This window comes from Bos grunniens, chromosome 19 (assembly GCF_055505025.1).
Source record: "Bos grunniens cultivar Pamir isolate PY7600 chromosome 19, Bosgru_T2T1.0, whole genome shotgun sequence".
Lineage (NCBI taxonomy): Eukaryota > Metazoa > Chordata > Mammalia > Artiodactyla > Bovidae > Bos > Bos grunniens.
The window spans coordinates 17093853-17101851 of record NC_141183.1 but is presented as its reverse complement, the minus strand read 5'-3'; the positions used below and the strand labels follow the sequence as shown (position 1 = coordinate 17101851).

General features: G+C 43.4%; 1 pseudogene across 1 annotated transcript; it reads right to left on the bottom strand.

Annotated features, from left to right (window-relative positions):
• Positions 1 to 2351: 2351 nt before the first annotated feature.
• LOC147351400 (FMR1-interacting protein NUFIP2 pseudogene) lies at positions 2352 to 5049 on the bottom strand (annotated as a pseudogene). Its single transcript, XR_015147495.1, has one exon. The product of XR_015147495.1 is annotated as an FMR1-interacting protein NUFIP2 pseudogene (transcript).
• Positions 5050 to 7999: the final 2950 nt, after the last annotated feature.

Here is a 7999-nt window from a genome sequence, read left to right as displayed (position 1 = left end):
CATTTTCATTATAGGGGACTGGAATGCAAAAGTAGGAAGTCAAGAAACACCTGGAGTAACAGGCAAATTTGGCCTTGGAGTACAAAATGAAGCAGGGCAAAGGCTAATAGAGTTCTGCCAAGAGAATGCACTAGTCATAGCAAACACCCTTTTCCAACAACACAAGAGAAGACTCTACACATGGAAATCACCAGATGGTCGACACCAAAATCAGATTGATTATATTCTTCGCAGCCAAAGATGGAGAAGCTCTATACAGTCAGCCAAAACAAGACCAGGAGCTGACTGTGGCTCAGATCATGAACTCCTTATTGCCAAATTCAGGCTGAAATTGAAGAAAGTGGAGAAAACCACTAGACCATTCAGGTATGACCTAAATCAAATCCCTTATGACTATACAGTGGAAGAGAGAAATAGATTTAAGGGACTAGATCTGACAGACAGAGTGCCTGATGAACTATGGACAGAGGTTCGTGACATTGTACAGGAGATGGGAATCAAGACCATCCCCAAGAAAAAGAAATGCAAAAAAGCAAAATGGCTGTCTGAGGAGGCCTTACAAATAGCTGTGAAGAGAAGGGAAGCGAAAAGCAAATGAGAAAAGGAAAGATATACCCATCTGAATGCAGAGTTCCAAAGAATAGCAAGGAAAGATAAGAAAGCCTTCCTCAGTGATCAATGCAAAGAGATAGAGGAAAACAACAGAATGGGAAAGACTAGAGATCTCTTCAAGATAATTAGAGATACCAAGGGAACACTTCATGCAAAGATGTGCTCAATAAAGGACAGAAATGGGAGGGACCTAACAGAAGCAGAAGATATTAAGAAGAGGTGGCAAGAATACACAGAACTGTACAAAAAAGATCTTCACGACCCAGATAATCACAATGGTGTGATCATTCACCTCGAGCCAGACATCCTGGAATGTGAAGTCAAGTGGGCCTTAGGAAGCATCACTACGAACAAAGCTACTGGAGGTGATGGAATTCCAGTTAAGCTATTTTAAATCCTGGAAGATGATGCTGTGAAAGTGCTGCACTCAATATGCCAGCAAATTTGGAAAACTCAGCAGTGGCCACAGGACTGGGAAAGGTCAGTTTTCATTCCAATCCCAAAGAAAGGCAATGCTAAAGAATGCTCAAACTACGGCACAATTGCACTCTTCTCACACACTAGTAAAGTAATGCTCAAAATTCTCCAAGCTGGGCTTCAGCAGTATGTGAACCATGAACTTCCAGATGTTCAAGCTGATTTTAGAAAAGGCAGAGGAACCAGAGATCAAATTGCCAACATCCGCTGGATCATCAAAAAAGCAAGAGAGTTCCAGAAAAACATCTATTTCTGCTTTATTGACTATGCCAAAGCCTTTGACTTCGTGGATCACAATAAACTGTGGAAAATTCTGAAAGAGATGGGAATACCAGACCACCTGACCTGCCTCTTGAGAAACCTGTGTGCAGGTCAGGAAGCAACAGTTAGAACTGGACATGGAACAACAGACTGGTTCCAAATAGGAAAAGGAGTACGTCAAGGCTGTATATTGTCACCCTGCTTATTTAACTTATATGCAGAGTACATCATGAAAAACTCTGGGCTGGAAGAAGCACAGGCTGGAATCAAGATTCCAGCGAGAAATATCAATAACCTCAGATATGCAGATGACACTACCCTTATGGCAGAGAGTGAAGAAGAACTAAAGAGCCTCTTTTTTTTTTCTTCTAGTAATAAAATATATTTATTAAGATATAATTAGAAGCTAATAAGCTCAGAAGTATAGTTTGCATGAAAACACATCTTCTATAGGCAGGGTTTATTACCTCCTCACTGGCTAAAAACATGAAGTTTTAGTTTTCATGGACTTTTTTCTTCCCCTTTTAGATTTCTGAGACATTAAAAAGAATTTACAGAAAGGTACAGAAGTTTCTCTTCAGATGTTTGATGAAAAACAAGAAAAATAGCACATTTAGTGTTAGTGACAGAGAGCAAGTCTGGAGCACCTACAGTTGAAAAGCAGAATACATTTTTGCTCCCACTTACACAGTTATGTTAGAACATAGGCACAGGAGGATTTTTCCAGATTAAATATCTAAAGCCAATTGTTTGTTCTGTAACTTTTGTTTAAATGACACTCATGAAGTTTTTACTTATTAAAGTCCAATAGGTAACCAAAGCCAAGTGAAACTATGTACCACCAACTACTTCAGAACTGTAGAACTTCAATGCCCTCCCCTATCCCCCACCCCACAAAAATTAAAAGAAAACAAAGAAAATATTTCCCAATACCCCACAGAGGCTGCTTATTCCTGGCAAGACACGCAAATCATATTCACAAAAAAAAAAGAAGACCCCTGCAAACTTCAAGGCATTTTATCCAGCATTCTCGCAGGGTTCAAAGTATAACCAAAAGATCAAGGGAGGAGTGGGGGAAAATGTTGAATCATTCTGGGTTCCCCGTGATTAGTGTATCACTTTAGTCACAGAACAAGATACAGAGATCTTTTAAAGTGGATTTGCCTTTCCAGTGGGTCATTGGTTGCCCAAGGTGATGACAGCAGGAACTTTAGAACCACGCTTGTTAATAAGTCCATATTCATTAATCACTTGCATTCACACTTAAAAACTAAAAACAAAATAAAACAAATCTATTCAGTACCGGAGATTAAATAACCATGTGTAGTCTCTTGAAATAAATTTGTTTCCTTAAGAAGTCTAATTACTTTCAGTTGCCTTTTTAAAAATAACTATATATATAATGTATATATATATATATATTTGTATATATTATCCTGTGATTCTACTTATGGTTCCTCTGCTGCGTTGAAGATCTAGGAGCATAAAAGCCTTGTGTCCCCCATGAACGGTGGCTCTAATGCTGCAGAAAGGTTACAAATAGGCAGTCTGGTCCTTCATTGATCTGGACTACCCATGGCTTCATTGTAAGTGATTATCCTTTTGGGATCTTGCTTCTGCAAATTCCAAACAGATTCCATTTCTTTAGTGTGATATACAATAGCAGCCCTCAGGTCAAAAGAACCCCAGCTATCATTCCTTTCTAGGCCTCTCTGGTATCTCTGTTCTTTGGCGGAGCCTAACAAAGTGTTCGTAGGAGACGCCAGAGGATTTTGATTTTCTGTCTCATAGTCCTTTGAGAGAAACACTAAAGCACCTTGACTACTGGTGTCTGCTTTTTGCAGGTCACCTATATGACTGGGTTCCAAGGATAAGGCTCCACTCTCATTAGTAGTCCCAGATTTTAGAATGCTACCCAGAACTTGAGGACTAGTCCGTTTTTCCAGCTCATATGCCTTGGGAACACAGGATGCTCAGTTCCTGAGGGGATTATTTCAGCACCCTGTGAAACCAAAGTGGCAGGATATTCCCCTTGAAATGTCACCTCCATCACTTTATAATCTGATGACTTCCTAGTAACAGTTTCGGGGCCAGCACTGTGTTCATTGATAAATGATAAACCCCACTGATTCTGGAAGATATCCCCCAGGTTTTGCTGATCTGTCTGAGAGGGTAGATCCACTTGAGCTGTGCTCAACAGCACAGTTTGCATATTTGAAGTATAGATAAAAAGGCTGGACTTAATTTGTTCAACACCTGCTGAAGTCAGAGTCATGTCTTGGAGAACTGAATCAGTCCCAGAAGAGATGGGTGTTAGAGTATTAGCAGCAGTAGTTAGCAGTGGCTGACCCCCTGGAGAATACACACTTGCATCAGTCCCTGCTAAAACTGGCCCATTAGAAAAGTTGGCCGAAGTAACAGATTTCAGCGCTGACATAGGGACCTGGGATAATCGACTTGAAGCTTGGGTCTGAGTTTCCCCAGTAGATGATGAGGAAGATGAAGATGAAGATGGTGACACAGAAGAGTTCTGTACAGTTTTGTTGAGGTTTTCCTTAACTTTGCTTGCATAACTTATTTTAGGAACGATTTTAGCACTGCTATTGTCCACTGGAAAAACTGGGGGGGGGCTTAAACAGGGTCCACGAGTCCTCTTTGGAGGCAACAGCAGAAGTATGCTTTCCTTTGGGCCGATCATCAAACTTTTTGCTGCTCACACCAGGCTTAATATCAGAGCTTTTCCGCAGCATATCACCCACAGCAGGTTTTCCTCGACTTGTTCCTCCAGGCCCAGTTTCCTACTTCCAAATAGGCTTTGAACCATCTACTCGATTTCCCTTTTGTTCACTGTAGTCAGGCTTGAAAGTTTCAAGTCCCTGTTTTAAGGTTGGGACATTGGTCTCTTGTTGCATTATTTTGTCCTGCACTAAATTAAGGTTTTCACAACCCTTGGCGCTATTGCGCCTAGCTTTCCTTTTTTTAGGAGTGGTATATCCGCTCTCAGATCTACTACCATCATTATCTGCTCCTTTGCCCATATAACCATTAGTAATATAGCCAGAATTATTTGTTAGAACACCATTTGGAATTGCTACAGTATCAGTCTTGTCTATAGATTGGTTCTCTCCAGATTTATTTTCATAAGACTTCCCATTCTTTTTGTCCATACTGTTTTTCTGAATAAAATTCCTGGTTTTAATTCCTGCTTTTCCAAAGGTGCTGGACTTTACAGTCTGCTTCAGATTAGTGTCTACAACGTGTTGGTTGCCATTGAGGACCCTGGAAATAGGGTTGGTAGCTTCCTCAGAACCCAGGCTCTTTAAAGACATTTCTCTTTCTCCAGCATTACCATTTAGTTCACCGTAGCCTCTTTTCTTCTTCGGCGTTTCCTGGTGCTGCTGGAGGGCGTGTTTCTGCTCATGTTTCAGCGGCTTTGGCTGGGCCTTGGGGCTGCCCTCGGCTCCATGCTGCAGGTATTGGTGAGGCTGCTGGTGATGGTGGCGGTGATGGTGGTTGTGGCTGTGGTTGTAGAAATAATAATGGTGATGGTGGTGCGGCTGCTGCTGCTGCTGGGGGTGATGGTGCGGATGGTGGTGGCTGTGATGGTGCTGAGACTGTGGCTGGCCGGGCTTCTCCTCCATTGAAAGCTGCTGGGACTCTCTGGCTGAGGCTGCGGGCTGCTGCACCGTCAGGATCTGAGCCTAAAGAGCCTCTTGATGAAAGTGAAAGAGAAGAGTGAAAAAGTTGGCTTGAAGCTCAACATTCAGAAAACTAAGATCATGGCATCCGGTCCCATCACTTCATGGCAAATAAATGGGGAAACAGTGAAAACAGTGGCTGACTATATTTTTCTGGGGTCCAAAATCACTGCAGATGGTGATTGCAGCCATGAAATTAAAAGATGCTTACTCCTTGGAAGGAAAGTTATGACCAACCTAGACAGCATATTAAAAAGCAGAGACATTACTTTGTCAACAAAGGTCCGTCTAGTCAAGGCTATGGTTTTTCCAGTGGTCATGTATGGATGTGAGAGTTGGACTATAAAGAAAGCTGAGCACTGAAGAATTGATGCTTTTGAACTGTGGTGTTGGAGAAGACTCTTGAGAGTCCCTTGGACTGCAAGGAGATCCAACCAGTCCACCCTAAAGGAAATCAGTCCTGGGTGTTCATTGGTAGCACTAATTTTGAAGCTGAAAGTCCAATACTTTGGCCACCAGATGCGAAGAGCTGACTCATTTGAAAAGACCCTGATGCTGGGAAAGATTGAAAGCAGGAGGAGAAGGGGACGACAGAGGATGAGATGGTTGGATGGCATCACCAACTCAATGGACACGGGTTTGGGTGGACTCTGGGAGTTGGTGATGGACAGGGAGGCCTGGCGTTCTGCAGTTCATGGGGTCACAAAGAGTCGGACATGACTGAGTGACTGAACTGAACTGAGTCCGACTCTAGATCAACTCTAGTCTTGTTTTATTTTCACCCTCACTGTGTATATGTGTTTAGGACCTGAAGTGGCAGAAAGCATTCATTCAAAATAACTGCAGAGTCCACAGCTGCAGGTGCTTTGGAAGTCAGCTCCCAAACGGTGGTTCCAAAAGCAAAGTCACTCATAATCTTTCACTCCACGAGTTTATACCCTACTGAAGTAAGAATGATCTACAGGTGAAAAGTTATAAGACAAAAGAGAAGAAAGGACAGCAGGCAGTGTGTATCTAAGGACTGAGGGAGGGTATGGTATCATAGCACTTGGGTCTCAGGGAATGGCCAGGGAGGGCGTCATGGAGGAGGTGTGGCAAGCTTGGATGGGATATAAATAGAGAAGGGCCTGGAGAGTGCGATTCCTGACAGGATGCCTTCTTTTTTTGCCAGCTATAATCACGCGCATGTGTGCTCAGTCACTCAGTTGTGTCAACTCTTTGCTACCCTATGGACTGTAGCCCACCAGGCTCCTCTGTCCATGGGATTCTCCAGGCAAGAATACTGGAGTGGGTTGCCATGCTCTCCTCCAGGGGATCTTCCCAACCCAGGGATCAAACCTGAGTCTTGCGTCTCCTGCATTGGCAGGCGGATTCTTTACCATGGTACCACCTGGGAATACCACAGTCTCTGCCTTTTAGGATTTGCATAAAAAGAAATAAAGAAGGATAAAGGAAGGGTGAGAAAAATAACTGGAGAATGGGGTAAGAGGCAGGGAGAAGGAAGAAAGGCTGAGAAAGGGGGGAAGGGTGAGCAGGGATCACACTGGCATGAGGTGCAGCTGTTCAGAGATGGAGAAGCAAAGTGAAAAAAATCTAAAACTAAGCTGGGAAGGTACTCATTCTTTTCTCCCCTGACCTTTTAGAGTTACAGAAGCATAAGTTTTCAGGGTTAGAAGAGATCTCTAATCCAAACCCTTCCATAAAAGCCCTGTAAAAGTCATCCAGTGTTCACTTGGGTATCTACTATGATGGGAGACTTGCTACCACCCACGATAGCCCACTCCGTTTGGGAAAAACTCTAATTCATATTCTTCTTAGTAGGAATCTGACCTTTACATCCCTGAAATTTCCATCCACTGGTCCTGGATTTGTCTTCCAAAGTGACCTAGAAAAGACCTAGAACCATTCCCCGTGATAGAAGTTGGCATTTCCTCTTTCTCAGCTCGGCATCTCCCCGCTGGTGCTTGTTCCACACTGAGATTCTCAAATCTGTTTCATGTGGCCAGTTGCTGTCTAATGTATTCTATCCTGGGGTTCAGTTCCCTCTTAGCAGTGCAGTTTGCCACTTCAGAGCTGGAAATTAATCTTCTTGACAGAAAAGATGAAACTGAGGTCAAACAGAGGTTGGTGAACTCTGCTGACGTCACTCATGTAGCCCTGAGGACTGTGACCTTTCTGTAGTTCTTGCTCAGAGCTTTAGTGTAGCAGGTTTTTGTTAATTTTGACATTACAAAGATTTCAGGGACTTCCCTGATGACCCAAGTGGTAAAGAATCCACCTGGCAATGCAGGAGACACGGGTTCAATCCCTGGTATGGGAAAATCGCACATGCCGCAGAGCAACTATGCCGCTGGGCCACAGCTACGGAGCCAGGGCTCTAGAGCCTGGGAGCCACAACTCCTGAAGTCCATGTGCCCTAGAGCCCGTGTTCCACGACAAGAGAAGCCACCGCATCGAGAAACTCACGCACTGCAACTAGAGAGTATTCCCTGCTTGGCGCAACTGGAGAAAAACACTGGCAGGAACAAAGACCCAGCAGAGCCAGAGGAAGAGAATTCAGTTCACTCGGGACTTATGGCTTCTTGGCCTTGTGGCCGCAGCCCCCTGTGACAACTTTATGTTCATAATAAGCCCTCGGCTGCCCCTCCTTCCATCTATTCTGGACAAGAACCCTGGAGAATTCTCTTTCCTCAGCTCCACCAGCCTCTTCAGAGCCCCTTTCCCACCTGTTTCCTTACTGAGTTGTTCATAGTTCTCCTTTGAAGACAGTCCATTCCTCTGGTGATAGGAACAGAGATTCTGTTTTTTAAGCTGTTAATGTGACATATTTTTTCATCTTAATGACATTTATTATTTTCTAATTTTACAAGCAATACATGTTCATTTCAGACAACTAGAAATACGTAAAAAGAATAAAGTGAAAAATAACCATCACCCATAATCTCCAACCC